The following is a 20,193-nucleotide window of genomic DNA, read 5'->3' on the forward strand; positions in this document are numbered from 1 at the left end:
GAACGCACGGGACACAAACAGGAAGTCTATCTTGGAACGGATGTACCCGTCTGGCCACGGCCAGGTGTATCTACGCTGCGCTCCATCTGCAGGGTTGCTGAAGCTGTTGTGCAGCTTGGCATCCTTTACTGTTTCCATCAGGGATCTGGACATAGCATCCAATCTGCTGTCGGCCCTGCCGGCTCATCCAGCTGTATCGATGATGCAGTTGAAGTCACTGCCCAGGGTGACCGGCCTGGAGGTTGCCAGCAGCAGTGGGAGCTGCTGAAAGACCGCCAGCCGCTCGCTCTTTTGTGCTGGGGCATACGCTTTAATTAACCAGAGTGGAGCATTCTTGTACATTACGTCTGCTATGAGGAGGCACCCGTCCACCACCTCCTTAACCTCGGAGATGGTGAAGTTGCCTCCCCGCAGCAGAATACCCAGGCCGGAGGAACGAGAGTCGTTTCCTCCTGACCAGATCAATGGCCCATGAGACCACCATCTTAACCATTGCCTGTAGGAGCTGAGATGTGGTATCGCACACTCCTGCAGAAACAGCAGGTCAGCTTTGACCTTGGCAAGATAATCGAAGGTCGCAACACATTGCGTAGTATTTAATGCTTTGCACATTTATGGATACAATCTTTATCCCCATTTTAAAGCATTTTGTCGCTTAACAAACCTGTTGTCTTTGAGAGTTCCAGACCTTTGGTCTGCTCCTGCATACCCATAGTGTTCACAAAATGTCTCACTTTGGATGGGCTGAGGAAACTGTCCTGAACCACTTCCATTGGAGATGTTCCGCTCAGGTGGCATCTGGGGGTTTGTGCAAGGAATGACCTTGCAATTTTTCTCTGTTGGCGAAGTCTCTCCGATCCACTCCCCCTCTGGGGCATTGCTGCTCCCAGCTTCCCGGAGCTGGGGTGAGCTGCGCACTTCACTGCTCCCAGATTCCTGGGGTTGGGGTGCGCTGGCCTCTTCAAGGTGTGGGCAAAGTTGGGGTGCGCATTGTCTCCAATGTTCTGGAGCTCGGGTGTCTTGCCCTCCAACTCCATAGAGCTTTGCCTCTCTTTCTGTTGGTGCCACCCTTGCCCTTCTTCGTCCAAAGAGCAGCTGTCCTTGTCATCCGTGTCAGATGGGAGACACCTCTTGCCACTCCTCTGGGAAGTGGCTTAGCCCCTTCTTAGCCCCTTCTTCTTTTTGGCCCTCTTCACCAGCTGCCACTCCCCCTGATGATTTTCTGCTGGTTCCTCCTCCATTGATTCACTCTGCTGAGGAGTGGGAGGTTCAGGGGGCAGTGCAGTTGTCTGGCTGTCTGCTGCCTCAATCTTTTCCTTCATCTTGGCTCTCTCTGTGTCCTCCTTTGTCCCATTTTGCTCGCTGGAGGCCTTGGTGGTTGGAGGGTTGCAAATGTCCTTGGTAGTAGTGACACTAAGCGTTTCATCTGCTTCCCCCTCGTTGGTTTTGGCCGCCTGTGCATAAGTGAGGTAGCGTTTAGGGCACGTCTTGTAGAGGTATCCTGCCTCACCACACAGGTTGCAGCACTTAGTCTGTTTGTAGTCCTTTGTCTGGTGCCCTTCCTGCTTGCAATTCTTGAAGAGGACGGCGTTGCAGTTGGCCGCCATGTGACCAAATTTGCTGCATGAGCAACAAAGTTTGGGCTGCCCAGCATAGACAAGGTAGCCACGGCTTCCCCCAGTAGCGAAGCTGGAAGGAGGGCGGAGGATGGCTCCCTTACCATCAGCTTTGAGCGTGACTTTGACCTGGCGTTTGCTGGTCCAAATCCAGAGGGCGTCTTTAACCTTGGTGCAGTTCCCAGCCTTGTCGACTTACCTGGCGAGGAAGGTGAGCACATCGGCAACAGGGACGTGTGGGTTGTAGAAATGCACAGTTACCACACGGTCCCATTGCAATTGCAGAGCAAAGAGTGGCTCCACCGTCAGGATCCTCATCTGCGGCTGGTCTCTCTTCTCCTTGAACACCTTCAGGAACTTGACGCAGGCAGCAACATTCTTGAAGGTCATATTGAAATATCCAGCGCTGGGGAAGTCCTATAGGCAGTAGATCTCCATGGCTTCAAATCCACACGACTCCAAAAGGATTCACTTAATAAAGAAGGCACGATTCATGGGTGTTCGTCATTCGCTGTCCTTCAATGCCACCCTAATGGTATTACATACCCCCTGGTTTGGGGCTCGACTGGTTGCAGCCATTGCCTCTTCAGGTTCCCGATGCTAGGCACTGGAGCCTGCACATGCAGAAGAAACTGATAAAAACAGATACTACACTTGATCTTAGCCAAAAGGCCGAGAATGGTAGGCAGGCCACCTGATGCCTCCACTGCCAAAAAGGTGTCCCCAAAGATTTAAAACGCAGAAGAGATTTTTTTACTTCACATACATTGACATTCCCCCTCTAAGAAATAGCTACCGAGTATATAGGGCATTATAATACATTGAGAAAGCTCATAAAGCTGAGATTAACTAAAATGAACATGTAATAGATTTAATTAACCTTCTGTTACCATGTTGTCTCCATTCTTGCCCTCTCACACAGATTTTCCTGTCTACTTGCATATTTTGCAACAGCTCCTCTTCAAGCATGCAGGCTTGGTTGAGACCCCAGACTTCCAAAGGTTTTACTTTGTTGACACAGCAGGGAGGAAGGGAAAACGTTTCCTGATCGACAGCTTTATGATGTTATAACAAGCTATTTTTTCTGTGATTGGTTTTGCCAATGGCTCAATATTTATTTGCCCAAGATAAATAGTGTCAAGGGCTCATAGCTTCTGTTATTGATACTTTAACGGTCTGGTTGATTGACATTTTGATAGGGTTGCAGTAACAACAGATTTTTTTTTTAAAGAAAATGATAAATGGTTGTTTTTAAGCAGTTCCGCACATGCCATTTTTACTATAGGGCTCTTTGGTCCTGTGCAGATTGTATACTGGATGAACGAGCATAGAAATGCCCTGATTTGGCATGAAAAGTATGAGGGACCATTGGGGGATGGATGGGGACATAGGTTGGCATGGAGGGGGCATGGGTAAGACCTTTTGACCTTTCAAAAGGTGTCTGAGTTCAGACAATGGATCAAGACTCCTCTGAGGGGCCATGAGCCATGAGTCATGGAGAAGCTGGCCCAACTCCACGGAAATTGCCTTGGAGAAATTGCTGAGCTGATTACACCCAACACTTATCCTGCACCAAAAGTTGGGGGTGTCGGGAATGAGCGGAAATCCCAGAATCAGGTGCTGTTCGCCGTTTTAAAAATTACCCCACCTTCGTTCCGACACAGTCAGGGACATTAAAATCTGATCTATAGTATTCCTTCTTCATCACTAGCCCAACTAGACGGAAATGCAGGCTAATAATATCATTTTAAGCTGAAGCTCCAATTGCTTGTCTGACACCTTGATGTTAAAATTAATTTTAGAGCTGTCCTAACTGTGGTTTAGCTTATGAGGTCATGAAATTTGTGGACAAGGGTTCGTTGATTTTAAATCAGAAAATAGTGTTTTCTTTTTGTTGAAATGGCCAATCAGTCCTGAACTTTGAACTGTCTCTATTAAATCAAATAAAGAAATTTCACTAACATCAATCATAATAAATCATAACTTTAATACCAATATTTCAGATATTTGCAAGACAGGGAAGTTGTTGGAGGATGGAGTGATGGGCTTATTTTGAAGAATAAATTCCGGTGGAATTCATTTAGAAACTATAGTTTCAATTAGCTTGTTTTTTAGTGACCTTTACTAGCTGTGTTTTCGTGGGTTGTTATTGTCTTGTACTATACCTGCTCTACCTGATTGTTTTGTTTGACTTTTGGCTTGGATCTATTGCGAGTCAAGGAAGTTAAGTGGAAGTACACAGCATGCTTAAAGTATCCGATATTAGATTTCAGTGAATTAACTTATTTTTTTTTTAACTTTTGTTTTCTGCACTTTCATTCTACTTGACTGTTTTGTTTGTCTGTATTCTTGCTGCAGCCAGTTCTCGGACAGAACGTACATTTTAACCTGCTTACTGAGTGAGTGACAAGGCAAATGGTGCATGGGAGGAGAACGAAATAACGTCATTGCCATTGCTGGTCGCACCTGCAATTATTCTAAACAATAGGAGGTTCTGGATGATGCAGCAGATTAACAACTGTCTTTTAACTCAAAAATCTGGATCTCAATTCAGTCCACACTAATAAAATGAAAGTCAGTCACGGATAGGACCAGCTTTGGTGACTTTTTTGTAACAAAGCGGTAAAGAATTTTGAACACGTCAGCCAAATTTCGCTAGTTCACACACGCACAGTTCCATTCACATTGCTGATGTTATTTTAAAGCGCCCTCCGTTGGCAACATACACACATATGTACTTCATTCGATGGGATCTTTAAACATTTTGTTTTGGCAGCTTCATGGAGAGAGCCCAGAAAAGAGAAAACTTATTTAAACCAGGAGCGCAGCTGGAAACAGTTATCGATGCAAGTACTTGAGCATTTATCTACTATTTATTGTACCTATTTAGCAACCAGAACTAGTTGGGAGGCGTTATACAGCTCTGAGGCCAGTGTGGCTCTTTGTTGTGAATCAAAATCCTTGCGAATCCATTGCCATCCTTTGTCTTTACTCCCCAATCTCCCCTCTTCGACTGTCTTGCTCCTCTGCCTCTAATAAGGGATGCATTTTTGCCTAATTACAAGATCAAATTTACTGTTACTTGTACCCTGCCTGACAATGTTTCCACTACTGTCCAACCTCAGCCATGCTTAAATTTGCATTCAAAAGCAAAATACTGGAATGCTGGAAATCTGAAATAAAAGCAGAAAATGCTAGAAATACTCAGCAGGGCAGGCAGCATTGGTTAGAGAGAAACAGAGTTGGTGTTTCAGGATCTTTCATCAGAACTCAACTCTTAAGGCTGTGTTTTCTGCTGGCAAATCAACTCGACCCTATACAACTGGCTTATCAGCTTTATTTTGCGACAGTGTTTCATGATCAGAAATTGATTTTTCTACACTCTGCTATTTCTGGATCTTATAGTGACCTCTTAAGTTCTGCACCACACCACTCACATCTTGTGCACGCTGCCAGCTATTCAACTGTGGGAGGCAAATCATTCGGAAACATTGTGCCACACTCAATGACTTCCCTTTCTCTTGCAGGATATGGTGGCCCATAATGGTCATGGTGACATTATGGTAATGTTACTGGACTAGTAATTCAGAGGCCTGAGCTCCAGACACACAAGGTCAGAGCCCACTATGGCAGCTGGTAGAATTTAAATTCAATTAGTTAATAAATCTGGAATAAAAAGTTAGTTTCAGTAATGGTGACCATGAAACTACTGAATTATGGTTAAAAAACCTATCTGGTTTATGAGTGTCCTTTAGAGAGGCAAATCTGCCATCCTTACCCAGTCTGACCTACATGTGCCTCCAGGCCCATAGCAATGTGGCTGACTCTTAACTGCCAGCTGAGACGACCTAGAAGCCATTTAGTTGTATCAAACCACTACAGAAAAATCGAAAAAAATGAAAGCAGATGGACCACCTGGCATCGACCTAAGCACTGGAAATGACAAAGGCAAAGCCTGCCCAGCTGACCCTTCAAAGTCCTCCTTACTACCAACTGAGGACGAGTGCCAGGATTGGGAGAGCCACTTCATGCACTAATCATTCAACAGCCTGATCTAGTCAAACTGTCTGAATCAGACATTACAGTCAATGTCCCAGACTCCTCCAACACAATCCCTGAATACATCCTGTTCCACCGGCAGGATAGACCCAGGAGAGGTGCTGGCAGCATGTTATACAGTTGGGAGCAAGTGGTCCCTGGAGTCCTCAACGTATTTTTTATTCATTTATAGGATGTGGGTGTCGCTGGCTAGGCCAGCATTTATTGCCTATCCATAATCGCCCTTGAGAAGGTGGTGGTGAGCTGCCTTCTTGAACTGCTGCAGTCCCTGTGATGTAGGTACACCCTAGGGAGGGAGGGAGGGAGTTCAAGGATTTCGACCCAGTGACAGTGAAGGAATAGCAATATATTTCCAAGTCAGGATGGTGAGTGGTTTGGAGGAGAATTTCCAGGCGTTGGTGTTCCCATGTATTTGCTGCCCTTGTCCTTCTAGATGGTAGCAGTCGTGGCTTTGGAAGGGGCTGCCTAAGGACCCTTGCTGAGCTTCTGCCGTGCATCTTATAGATGATACACACTGCTGCCACTGTGCATCGGTGGTGGAGAGAGTGAATGTTTGTTGATGTGGTGCCAATCAAGTGGGCTGCTTTGTTCTGGATGGTGTCAAGCTTCTTGAGTGTTGTTGGAGCTGCACTCATCCAGGCAAGTGGAGAGTATCCCATCACACTTCTGACGTGTGCCTCGTGCCTTGTAGATTGTGGACAGGCTTTGGGGAGTCTGGAGGTTAGTTACTTGCCGCAGGATTCCTAGCCTCTGATCTGCCCTTGTAGCCACAGTATTGATATGGCTAGTCCAGTTCAGCTTCTGTTCAATGTTAACTCCCAGGATGTTGATAGTGAGGGATTCAGCAATGGTAATGCCATTGAAAGTCAAGGGGTGATGGTTAGGTTCTCTCTTGTTGGAAATGGTCATTGTCTGACACTTGTGTGACATGAATGTTACTTGCCACTTGTCAGCCCAAGCCGGGATATTGTCCAGGTCTTGCTGGATTTGGACATGGACTGCTTCAGTGCCTGAGGAGTCACGTGTAGTGCTGAACATTGTGCAATCAGCAGCGAACATCCCCACTTCTGACCTTATGATGGAAGGAAGGTCATTGATGAAGCAGCTGTGGATGCTACCCTAAGGAACTCCTGCAGTGATGTCTTGGGACTGAGATGATTGACCTCCAACAATCACAACCAACTTCCTTTGTGCTAGTGTGATTCCAACCAGCGGAGAGTTTTCCCCCTGATTCTCATTGACTCTAGTTTTGCTAGGGCTCCTTGATGCCACACTCTGTCAAATGCTGCCTTGATGTCAAGGGCAGTCGCCCTCACCTCACCTCTGGAGTTCAGCTCTTTTGTCCATGTTTGAACCAAGGCTGTAATGAGACTCTGGACTCCATGAAGTCACATGGCATCAGATCAAACGTGGCCAAGGAAGCCTTTTACTGATTACCACCTATTGCTCTCACTCAGCTGATGAATTAGTACCCCTCCATGTTGAACAACACTTGGAACAAGTACTGAGGGTAGCAAGGGAACAGAATGTACACTAGATGAAGTCTTCAATGTCTATCATTAAGAGTGACTCTGTAGCACCACTAGTGATGGAGCTGGCTGAGTCCTGAAGGACATATCTGCCAGGCTGGGCCTGTAGCAGGTGGTGAAAGAACAAACAAGAGGGAAAAAAAACTAATTGACCTTGCTTTCAACAATCAATTTGTCACAGATGCATCTGTCCATGACAGTATAGGTAGGAGTGACCACAGCACAGTCTTTGTGGAGCTGAAGTCCTTTCTTCACACTGAGGATACCCTCTATTGTGTTGTGTGGCACTACTGCTGTGTTAAATGGTATAGATTCAGAACAGATCCAGATGCTCAAGTCTGGGCATCCATGAGACGCTTTGGTTCAGCAGCAGCTGCAGCAGAATTATACTCAACTGCAATCTGTAATCTCATGGCCAGGCATTTCCCTCACACTACTATTACCATCAAACTGTGGGATCAACCCTGGTTGAATGAAGATTGCAGGAAAGCATGCCAAGAGTAGCACCAGGCAAACCTAAAAATGAGGTGCCAACCTGGTGTAGCAACAACACAGTCCAAAAACATGCTAAACAGAGGAAGCAGCATGCTATGGGCAGAGCTAATCAATGCCACAACCAATGGATCAAATCAAAACCCTGCAGTGCTTTCACATCCAGTTGTGAATGGTGGTGGATAATTAAACAACTAACCAGAGGAGGAGGCTCCACAAACATTCCCAAACTCAATGATGGGGGAACATAGTACATCAGTGCAAAAGACAAAGTTGAAGCATTTGCAACCACCTTCAGCCAGAAATGCTGAATGGATGATCCATCTTGGTCTCCTGCAGAGGTTCCTAGCTTCACCGATGCCAGCCTTCAGTCAATTCAGGTCACACCACATCATACCAAGAAACACCTGAAGGCACTGGTTAAAGCAAAGACAATGGGCCCTGACAACAGCCCAGCTGTAGTGGTGAAGACTTATGCTCCAGACCTAGATGCGCCCTTAGTCAAGCTGTTCCAGTACAGCTACAACTATCCAATGATGTGGAAAACTGTCCACAAAAAAATGGACAATCTAGCCAATTGCCATCCCATCAGTTTACTCTTCATCATCAGAACATTGAAGGAAGATGTTATTACAATGTTTCTTACATTACAACAATTACTATACTTGAAAAAGCACTTCATTGGCTGTAAAGCGCTATGAGACATCCAGTGGTCATGAAAAGTGCTATATAGATGGAAGTCTTTCTTTCTTTCATTGACAGTGCTATCAAGCAGTACTTACACAGCAATAACCTGGTCACCAATGCTAAGTTAGGTTCTGTCAGGAGCACTCGTCCCCAGACCTCTTTATAGCCTTGGTCCAAGCATGGAGAGGTGTGATGAAAGTGACTGCTTTTGACATCAAGACAGCCTTTGATCAAGTGTGGTATCAAGGAGCCTCAGCTAAACTGATGTCCATGGGTATCAAGAGGAAAGCTCTTGATTGGAGGTGGAGTCATACAAAGGAAGATGGTTGTGGACGTTGGAGGCCAATTATTTCAGTTCTAGGATATCACAGCACGAGTTACTCAGGGTAGTATCTTTGGCACAACATCTTATCTGCTTCATCAATGACCTTCCCTCCAGCATAAGGTCAGAAATGGGCATCTTTGCTGATGATTGCCCAGTGTTCAGTACAATTCGCAACACGTCAGATACTGAAGTGGTCTGTGCCCGCATACAGCAAGACCTGGACAATGTTCAGTCTTAGGCTGATAAGTGGCAAGAAACATTTGCAGCAAACAAGTGCCAGGCAATGACCAGTTCCAACAAGAGAGTATCTAACCATCTTTCCTTGATATCCAATGGCATTACCATCGCTGAATCCTGACCATCAATGCCATGGGGGTCACCACTTACCAGAAACTGAGCTAGCCATATCAATACTGTGGCTACAGGAGCAGGTCAGAGGCTGGGGATTCTGCAACCACCTCCTGACTTCCCAAAGCCTGGCCTCTGTTTACAAGGCACAGGTCAGGAATTGGAATACTCTCCACTTGCCAGGATGAGTGCAGTTCCAACAACATGATCCAGGACAAAGCAGCCTGCTTGACTGGCACCCTATTCATCACCTTAAGCATTCACTTCCTCCACCAACAGCACACTGTGGCAGCAATGTGTAATATCTATAAGATGCACTGCTGCAACTCGAGAAACCTCCCTTGACAGCACCTTCTAATCCTGCAACATCTGTCACCTAGAGGGACAATGGGAACACCACCACCTGCAAGATTCCCTTTGTTGTCAGATGTGTGTAGTTCGGTAGGTCTCATGAAAAGGTCCTGAGTCTTGTGTAGTTTAACAGTAAGTGTTTGTCAACTACTAGTAACTATAAACATATACACAGAATAAGGTCTAAGCTAGGAGCTGTCTCCATGTTTACCGACACACACGCCTTTGTCCAGTGCAAGCCTGGTCCCTAGATTTGGGTCATGTGTTTCTTTACATAACAGTATGGGTGGTACCGTACCCAGTCTCAGGTCAACCCTTTCTATTTCAGACCCTTATACTACACCCTCCAAGTCACGGATCATCCTAACTTGAAACTATATCGCTATTCCTTCACCGTAAGAAGGACAAACTCCTTGAATTTCATATCCAACTGCACCAGTGGCATACTACACCACATGGACTGCAGCAGTTCAAGAAGTTAGCTCACCACCACCTCCTCAAGTGCCATGAGGGCTGGACTACAAAGGCTGGCCTTGCCAATGACACTCACATCCCAGGAAAGAATAAATAAAGGCAGCAGCAGCTAACCAATGAGAGGCAGGCATGGTTACATGTGCCAATCCGCATGGAGTAGCTGTGCTGGAAATAGCAGTCATCGCTGAGGTTGTGACCAGTGGCGAAACGGACACCATCTAGGATGCTACTATGTTTCTACCTTATCCATCTTTTCACGGAGGCTTCACCCTCATCTTACCATCTGTTATGATTTGCAAATTGCAGATGGTGTAACCATGCTTTCAGTCTCCCCAGCCACCAGTTCACTTAACTAAAACCTTTACTTTTGCCTTTATGTTTTGAAGTATGCAAGAACTGCTGAAATAACAACCAATTGTTTGAGAGTCTGAAGGCCTAACAGGAGAAAAGAATAATGAGGAAGACACATCAGCACTTGATTGACACCAGCTCAGATGCTGGCAATGCACTTATTTTAGAGGATAGCATAATTTGCAAGAGGTGAATTAAAGGGCACATGAGGGCTGCAGTATTTAACATCCATCTGAAAGGGCAGTTTAACATCCCATCAGAAAGACAGCACCCCTGAAACAGTGTAGTACTGCACTGGAATGTCAGTCTTGATTTTTGTGTTCAAATACTTGAACACAGAATCTTAAGACTCATAGGCAACAGTGCTAGAATTAAGCCTCAGCTGACTTACCAAATATACTTTTACATGCCAGTTGTAGCCTGGAGCTAAGGCAGAGGCTCCAATTTCTTTCCATCACAAAGCTAACCAAGAATTACTCATGCTCCTCCTGCCTGCCATTGGCATATATTTGATCTACAAATTACTCAACCTATTTGGCTGCAATATGAATGTACCTTCCTCAGCCATCAAGTCCTGGTGTGGGACTTGAACCCAGAGCTTCAGGCTCAGAGGCAGGTATGCTACCCACTGCATCACAGGCGGGTTGGGGATAAGGATACCCATGAGGAATGCTACAACTAGCTGTCTGCCCACAGAGAATTGACATAAGTCCATATGGCATAATTTAAAATTGTGCCACATGACCAAATTATTCTCCTGTTGTAATTTGTTACTGCTGTAATATAGGAAATTAATCTATTTGTTGGATAGTAATAATTAGATGAAAATTTGCCAACTTATTCTCAAAGTATTCAAACTATTTTGTTGTCCCTGAATCTACATGAATGCAAGATTTACATTTACATTTATGTCCCCACAATGAAATGCAAGTCGAATACTTGAAACTAAATGGGCATTTTCTAACTAGAATTATTATCCTAGCAATTTCCTTGTTTCACTGGCCAGTAATATTGCAGTGCTTGTTGTTACAGAATTGTGTTTGCAGCTGGTAAAACACAGTAGATGAATTTAAGATTACCACTGATCCGCTGTTTGATCAAATTTCACAAATAAAGTCTTATCATCTCCATTTTCTTTCTAGAGTATTTCAGGGCAGTACTTAAATTTGGTAACTGTGAGTTGTTGGCTAAATCTGCAGAGTATTTTCTGAAGAAATATATTGTCATCTGAAAATTGCAATTCAGGTTCATTGGCAGGAGTTTCTCTGAAAATAAAAATCCTCTGAATTAGCATTCCTGTATCGATACTAGATCAAAGTATTCCAGTTTATAATATTGCCAACTGAACTCTGATTGACTACAAAGAAACTCTATTGTCTAACACTTATTGCTGATGTGACATGAACAGCTGGCTGTTCATGCAGCGGATGCAAATTTATCATACAAAATCACAGTTTGTTTCACATGAAAGGCCTTTCGTGCCTTTCATTCTTTTGAACAATGCCTGCCCATGTGCGTAGATCACAACTAATTTCTGTTTTATTTGAAGAGTTTGTTTCAAAACCATAATCAGCAGGAGTTCGGAGAGAGGGTCTGTAAAGAGAGTGTGGAATTGAGAGAGAGAGAGAGCCCATAAACCAGTGGGCGTTCAGAGAGAAAGAGCCCATAAAGCAGCATGGAGATTGGAGAGAGAGAGAGAACCCATAAGGCAGTGGGAGTACACAGAGAGACAACCCATAAAGCAGCACAGAGTTCAGAGAGAGAGCCCATAAAGCAGCATGGAGTTTGGAGAGAGAGAGAGCCCACAAGGCAGAGTGGAGTTTGGAGAGAGAGAGAACCAATAAAGCAGCGAGAGTTCTGAGAGAGAGAGCCCAAAAAGCAGCGCGGAGTTCAGAGGGAGAGAAAGCCCATAAAGCAGTATGGAGTTCAAGAGGGAGAAAGTCCATAAAGCAGCGTGGAATTCAGAGAGAGAGTCCATAAAGTAGTGGGAGTTTGGAGGGAGAGAGCCCATAAAGCAGTGGGAGTTTAGAGAGAGTGAGAGCCCATGAAGCAGCTTGGAATTCGGAGAGAGAGAGAGAGAGAGCCCATAAAGCAAAAGGTTAGAATGCAGGTGCAGCATGTAATTAGCAAAGCTAATTGAATGTTATAGTTTATTGCAAGGGAAATTGAATACAAGAATAGGGAGGTTATGCTTCAGTTATACAGGGCATTGGTGAGACCACATCTGGAGTACTGTGTACAGTATTGGTCTCCTTATTTAAGGAAAGATGTAAATGTATTAGAAACAGTTCAGAGAAGGTTTACTAGATTAATACCTGGAATGGGTGGGCTGTATTATGAGGAAAGGCTGGACAGGCTAGGCTTGTATCCACTGGAGTTTCGAAGAGTAAGATGAGACTTGATTGAAACATATAAAATCCTGAGGGGACTTGACAGGGTCGATGTGGAAAGCATGCTTCCTCTTGTGGGATAATCTGGAACTCAGGTTCATTGTTTCAAAATAAAGGGTCACCCATTTAGGACAGAGATGAGAAAAAAAATGTTCTCTGAGAGTTGTGAGACTTTGGAATTCTCTTCCTCAAAAGGTGATTGAGGCAGAGTCCTTGGATAGAATTTTCCGTGGGGGGGAGGAGAGCAGGTGCAGGCGAGGGTGGGCGCGGACCCAATCGGCGCCTGCGATCAGGTCCGTACTGCCATTTTATGCGGGCAGGCCAATTAAGGCCCGCCCAGTGTATTTGCTGACTCCCGTGGATAGCGAGAGTGAGCGGGCGGGCTGTGGTGGGCATGCACAGACCGCCAGGTCCAATGGCGACACGGCAGTCTGTTTAAAGGAAGGCCTGGCAGCCTCTTGTAGGCTGCTCACAATGGCCAATTCGAGGGTGCACCGCAGGGGGTCAGCTGAGCAGGCCAGGCTGGAGGGAAGGGCAGAGGAGCTGGCCAGGCTGCAGGATCTGCCACAGGAGCAGGGCAGGCTGCAGGGTAGGCCAGCAGGGGGCCAATGCATCCCTCGTTTTTCAGATGAATGCCTTGCTGCCCTCCTCGAGGAGGTGGCAGCACGGCAGGAGGTGTTGGTCCCCTAGGATGGGAGGAGAAGGCCCCCCCACATGACCAAACGTGCCTGGGAGGAGGTGGCGGAGGTGGTGAGCTCCTGCGACGTGGTGCGGCGCACCTGGAACCAGTGTCACAAGCGCTTCAGCGACTTGTTGTGCTCTGGCAGGGCGAGTACCATGTTGGCATTGGGCAATTAACCCAGCAGGTAGCCTTAGCCTTTGAGGCCCCCCCCCCACCAAGTCTTACTATCGTGACTGCATTGAATCATGTTCGGCATTTTCCTTACGCTGGGTGGGCAAGCAGATAGTGCCCATGCTTAAATCAGCCTGAGTGGTTCATGAGGAAGTGAGTTCTCCCCCACACCATGTGTTGCTCGTAGTCGCACTTGGCTGGGCTGGAGCAACCCGCAGGAGATGCAGCTAGGCATATACTCAGAGCTCCAGCACATATCCTATTCAGGGTGATGAGATGGTGGAAGGGGAGCCTCAAGGTGTCGTGGCCAAGAGCCATCTGCTGCCCTCGATGCTGCACGTAGTTGTGCTTCCTTGCTATGGGAGCAAAGTATGGGGCATCTGCAGCTCCTCCTGCCGGCTATGCTCTGATGATGCTGAAATGAACAACAAGGGCAGTAGATCAGTTAGCATGCACACAGTGACAAACTTCATCCCTTTCCCCCTGACTCAGTATGTGCTCAACCTTCCAGAAACAATGGACACGAACATTGGTGGGGTGGTAAATAGTGAGGAGGATAGTCTTACATTACGGGCAGATATAGACGGGCTGGTCAGATGGGCTGGTGGATGTCAAATGGAATGTAATGTGGATAAATGTGAGGTCATGCACTTGGGCAGGACAAACAAGGGACGGGAACACATGATGAATGGTAGGACCATGGGAAGTAACGAGGATCAGAGGGACCTTATGGTAGCGGGACAGGTACATAAGGTGTTTAAGAAGGCAAATGCCATGCTTGCCTTTATTAGCCGAGGCATAGAATATAGGAGCAGGGAGGTAATGTTGCAACTGCAGAAAAAGCTGCTTAGGCCACAGCTACAGTTCTGCATGCAGTTCTGAAATGCGCTTTCTGGGAGGGATGTGATTGCAGTGAAGGGAGTGCAGAGGACATTTACCAGGATGTTGCCTGGCCTGGAGAGTTTCAGTTACGAGGAGAGATTGCATAGACTGGGGTTATTTCCCCTGGAGCAGAGGAGATTGAGGAGTGACATGATTGAGGTGTATAAACTTATGAGGGGCGTAGATAGGGTCGACAGAAAGGAACTTTTCCCCTTGGCAGAGGGATCAGTAACCAGGTGGCATAGATTTAAGGTAAGGGGGCATGAGGTTTACAGGGGATGTGATGAGCAACTTTTGCACACAGAGGGAGGTGGGAATCTGGAATGCACTGCCTGAAAGGGTGGTAGATGTAGAAACCCTCATAACATGTAACAAGTATTTGGATGAGCACTTGTGATGCCTGGCCCGTTAATTAATGGCAGGCGTGCATCAGACTTCATCGTGCGCCCACCCAGCGAAATATCACGATGGCGGGCACTGATGTCAGGACGTTCACCCGACGTCACCGCGCATCAATTTATGCACGTCAAACTGAAAATTCTGCCTCTTGAATATCTTTAAGGCAGAGGTAGATTCTTGATAAACCAGACTGAAAGGTTATAGAGGGCAGAAAAGAATGTGAATTTGAGGTTAAAATCAGATGAGCTGTGAGCTTATTGAATGGTGGAGCAGGCTTGAGGGGCCGAGTGGCCTACTCCTGCTCCTAATTCCTATGTTTGTATGTTCTTTTTCTCCTCTAAAGAGCCCGTACAATTTGCCTAGGGGCTTTGTGAAACTACTGTATTTACACCTAACTGAGTCATGTTTAAAAACTAAATTTCCACTGACTGTCAAGCTGTTGAGCTATGTATTTACGGGGAAGGAGAAGAGTTGAGACTTAACATTCAGTGGAAAGGTAAATTTTTAATTTATTTTTAATTATTTATTTTAACACACCAGCCCAAGACCAATGTAACCTCTCACAAATAGCATTAAAAATTCTGATTGTTAAATCAGTACAATAAATAGCAAATAAATGCTCTCAAGTACTCATATCTAAAACAATTTATAGCTATCTTGATTTAAAGATGTTTTCTTCTTTGTGGACTCTCTTGACGGACCATCCAACAAGAAAGGTTTAAAAACTGTGCTGAGTGAGGTACATATGGGTGTTCGATAACATCAGTATGTATGATTGAAACTGTACCAGCGCAAGTGATTTGGGTAATTTTCACATATGTGAAGGCAGCCGGGTGGTGTCTGTTGAAGAAGGATGCTTTTTTATTATGTCACTGAGGTGAATGGAATTGAGCACATGCGGACTAGCAAAATTCAATCAATGCAGATGCACAAAATGCATTTCCAGTTCATTGGCAGGAGTCACTCCATGCTAACCATACGCTGTGATGATGGTGGAGGGACACATGTCTCTATTGGAATGGAAACTTGTAAAAGATCTACCCAGCAACAGCAGAGAAGATTTTTTTTTTGGCTAGCTTCTGGTAGATAAATAGTGGGCAGGATTTTTAGCACATGATGATGTCGGGCGAGTGTCATCGCACATGTGTGATATTTCGGTCGGCAGGTGTGCGTGAGATTCGGCATTGCGTCCGTCGACAAGAGGCTTATAAAGGCTATTAATGTATTATCTAACTGGATTTTACGCTGCCCGTCCAACGTTATGTTTGGCGGGCAGGCAAATCAGCCAGGGGGCCTTTGGATTTTTGAGGAAACCTCATCCAAGGGCGGGATGAGGTTTGCGATGTTAATTAAAAAAAATAAAAATGTTTGGGTAGAATTTTTATAATCTATATGTTTAGGTGAGCGAGTCCAATGTGTGGACATTTTTTTCTGCATTTTAAAATCTTTATTTGATGGTTTTAAATTCTTCAACCCACTGAGGCAGCTCTCTGCCTTCAGGGAGCTTTCATTGCGCACTTCCCTGCGCCTGCTGACTTCAGTGCTCGCCCTCCTCTCTCCCCCACCCCGGCAGCGCTGAGCCTTTCAGCGCGCCTTTCATGCTGACTGGCCATTAATTGGTCAGCCAGCATGAAATTGTGTTTGAGGGCCGATCATGGGTGGCAGGCCGTTTCTTGGCCACTCCTGGGTCCACCTACAGCGCCTGCCCGACGACCTCAAAATTCTGCCCAGTATGCACCTTACTCATTGCATGTGCATACTTTTGTTTGCTCACATTTTACCCCTGCATAAAGATTCTCATGTAATATGGGGTTGTAGCATTTTACCATTCATCTTGCTAGATTAGGACTTTTACACTGGAGGCTAAGAAATGTCTAAAAACAGTGGCCTTCTATAGAAAATATCACTTCAACAATAGTTGGTGTTATTAAAATGGTCTGCATAAATATTCATGACTTTTCATTAGAACTTCTATTTGAACCTAAATAATGGCACAATAATTAACAGAGCTTGTCAATCTTTATATTTATCTTCAGTTTTCCTGAGCACTTTGGAATTCTGAGATAAAACTGAGATATTGCAGCTGTCGTAATCATGTAAAATGCATTTCTAAAAGCTCACTGATGCAGTTTTTGGTTTCTGCCAGCACCACTTGACTCCAGAGCTCATTATAGCCTTGGTCTATGCTTGGACACGGGTTGAATTCCACAGATGAGGTGAGAGTGCCTACCTCAACTATCAAGGAAACATTTGACAAATACAGCCCCATGGAATTTAGTAAAACTGATGTCAATGGCAATTTGGTGGAAAACTCTTAACAGCACAAAGTAAGAGGGGTGTGGTTGTTGAATGCAATTATCTCAGCCACAGGACATCACTGCAAGAGTTCCTTAGGTCAGCGTCCTAGGCATCACTATCTTCAGTTGCTTTCTCAATGATGTCCTCTTTATCATAAGTTGAGAAGTATGACTGCCTGCTGATGACTAGCTTGCTACTGGACACAGACCTGTAGCTCCACAGGAGCGTGTAGGAAGATGTAAATATGTTAGGGATAAGAATTAGGGGGGAGATGTAGAATAAAAGGTTAGCATCAGAAACATGCCTGATGCTAATGTAATAATGATATCAGATGACAGGACTGAGAAGTAAGAGAGATCTGGAAGGAGGAGAAGCTCCAACCTAGTGTAGAGGTCCAAATGTGTAAATACTTGCTGTAAATAAAGAGTGATGATTTTGAGAATCTACAGACTTGAGCAGCATACTTTGGGATAATAGACAATTCCAAAAACCCTCATTAAAACCTGACCACACAATGAAACAGAGGGTGACCTTTGTGTAGTCGAAGGACCTGGTACCTAAGGGGTTAACTTGAGGCTGAATGCAGTACTGCCCACACAGTGATGTAAGAAGGCACATGACCTAGACCTAAGGCCAGTCTAGAGATAAGTAGCAACATGTAAGGACCTAACATGGGGCCCTTTCCATACCTTTCCCCTCTACTGTAAATATGTACTGTTCAGTACTGTTAATAAAGACTTCTTTGTAGCTTCAAAAAGGCTGCTTCATGTTGCCCAAGCAGTACACATCATGGGTAGTGACAACAGGACAGGTCACTTTATTCTATCAAGCTTTCTCTAAACTGTCCTATTAAACACCTCCAGGGCAAGGATGGCATGGGTTACACACAGAGCAAGGCTCCCTCTACGCTATGCTATCAAACATTCCCAGGCTAGGTAGAGCATAGGGAAGGTTCCTCGTGCACTGTCCCATCAAACTTTCAAGGGATTGGTGCAACATGGGCAAGATACAGAGCAAAGCTCCCCCTACGCTGGCCTTGAAACACTCTAAGGGTAGGCATAGCAGTGGGATGGGCAAGAGGCCAGAATTGGGGGAATTGTTGGAAGGCCATAATTAACAGGAAGTGGTGAGGATCCCTGCAGCAGCCAGAGGTAGCCCTGCTTGGGCCACTGAGGATGCACCATGACAAGGACAAGTAGTACTGGGTCACCATTTTCCCAACTTGCTGAAGCTGCAGGTACCACACGGGGTTTGCTGGACATGGCATGCAATTGCAGACAGTGGAAGATACTCATTGTGATTGTTGTGATCTTCCCAGCGTGAGCAGTACCTGTCTGCCCTCCACCACCCTGCAACCCTTTGCCATTCTGGGACAAGTTTGTTCACTCTGGATCCAGGTCGCCTCAGATCATCAATACCAATACCAACCTTCAGGGAGGAGGATTGGGTGGGGAGGTGGGGGGGTGCGGTGTGGGATTTAGGGTGACACACTGTGAACCCCCTAGATTCTTGCAGACAGCCTGACATATATATCCGTCTCCTGTTGTTCCCAGTGTGTACCTTCCCCATACGGAACTACCTCACTTCATGACTGATCCTTCTCACACCCACGCTGAGTTGTCACCTGGCCATCCAGCTGCACATCCTCATTTCTCACTGGCTGACTGATTCTGGAGGTGATCGGGGTTGGTTGCCATACTGTTGCATCACTCACGGGATGGCCTCCTTCTTCTTTTGACCATTACTTTCCACGAACTTGCAGCACTGCAGCCAGGTTCTCCAAAAGGCTCCACTGCTGCTGACCTCCTCTGTGCCCTTCATCCAGGCTTGCTTAGTTAGGCAGGGAGGTGTTCTCCTCCTGTCTCTGAGGAAGAGGATCTCCCACCTTTTCCAAGTAACCTGGAGTAGAACCTGTAGGAAGCTATTACGGAAACGTGGAACTCTTGGAATCTTCCTTCTGCAATGCCAACAAGTGCCTTGTCCCTCTGGCCTTCAGAATGTTTGTTTTGTTGACAAAGAAGCCTTCTCACAGTGGCAGGATTGGACTCCATGCTGGGCCTTCAATGTAGTCTTGGCCTTCAGAGCAGGCTGGGCCTTCAAGGCAGGCTGGGTGCTAAGGGAAGGTAGGTCATTCAGAGCTGCCTTCAGCTGTGTTCCAAGAGTACTGGCAGTCCTTTAAAAATGTGGTAACACGTCCAATGGCTTTACTTGATGCCAAGGCTGCCTCCTCAGTGACTGCCTCCATTCCTGCAGTGGTGAGGCCCCTGTGCCTGCTGGCTGTCAACTGGCCAGCCAGCATGAGATAACTTGCCACTTGTGCATCAGGTTACGAGTGGCACCTTGGGTCACTATGGAAAATTCTAGCCAATATTTCATGTTAATGACACTTCTGTTTCTGCCCCTGGAAAACATTTTTTCCTCAAGTCACTTGTAATGGCACTTTGAAATTCCTAATTGTCTCGCCTTGGCACTGCTTTCATCATGACACATCTGCAGCTACTGATATGCTCACTCATACCCTCACCTCCACCTTTGAGGTCCCTGTCCCCAGTAAAACCACTACTCTCTCTCACCCTGGTTGTTTCCCCTGCTATGGCACTCATCTCTGTTCTTTTAAATCTAGGGGCACAGACATGAATGTTTATGGCAGACAACTGGTTTAACCATTCATTGCCTGATCTGGCTGGGCCACATAAAGCACTATTGTATTCAGCTCTCCTCTGCCATACTTTCTCATTATTCTAGGATCATCCTGGAATGTGAAAAGAAACCCAGCTTCTCTTTGCCACTTCAAACTGTGTTCTTAAACCCCTTTCTTCCTCCCCTCCACCTTCACCTTCAACAAGTGCCAGACATTCATTGACGTCTTTGTCACTAAGATTAAGACTATACATTCTGCTGCTTTTGCCACATCCCTCAATCCACCTAGCCCACCAAGCAAAGTATTTCCTAAGGTTTCCCCGTCCTTAGCCCTTAACTCTCAACTTCGTCTAAATTCTTACCTATCTCCCCTCATGTTATCTCTGAGCTCATCTTGTCCATAAGATTCACCTGCTGTTCCCTCTATCCTATTCCCATGAAACTGCAGACCACCCAACATTCCTCCCTGGCCCCTATTTTAGCTGATACTGTTTACAAT

The 20,193-nt window shown here is 45.8% G+C and overlaps 1 pseudogene; it reads right to left on the bottom strand.

Annotated features, from left to right (window-relative positions):
- Positions 1 to 2,179: 2,179 nt before the first annotated feature.
- LOC144679243 (U2 spliceosomal RNA) lies at positions 2,180 to 2,301 on the bottom strand (annotated as a pseudogene).
- Between the last annotated feature and the right edge of the window lie 17,892 nt (positions 2,302 to 20,193).

This window comes from Cetorhinus maximus, chromosome 3, assembly GCF_964194155.1.
Source record: "Cetorhinus maximus chromosome 3, sCetMax3.hap1.1, whole genome shotgun sequence".
Classification (NCBI taxonomy): Eukaryota; Metazoa; Chordata; class Chondrichthyes; order Lamniformes; family Cetorhinidae; genus Cetorhinus; species Cetorhinus maximus.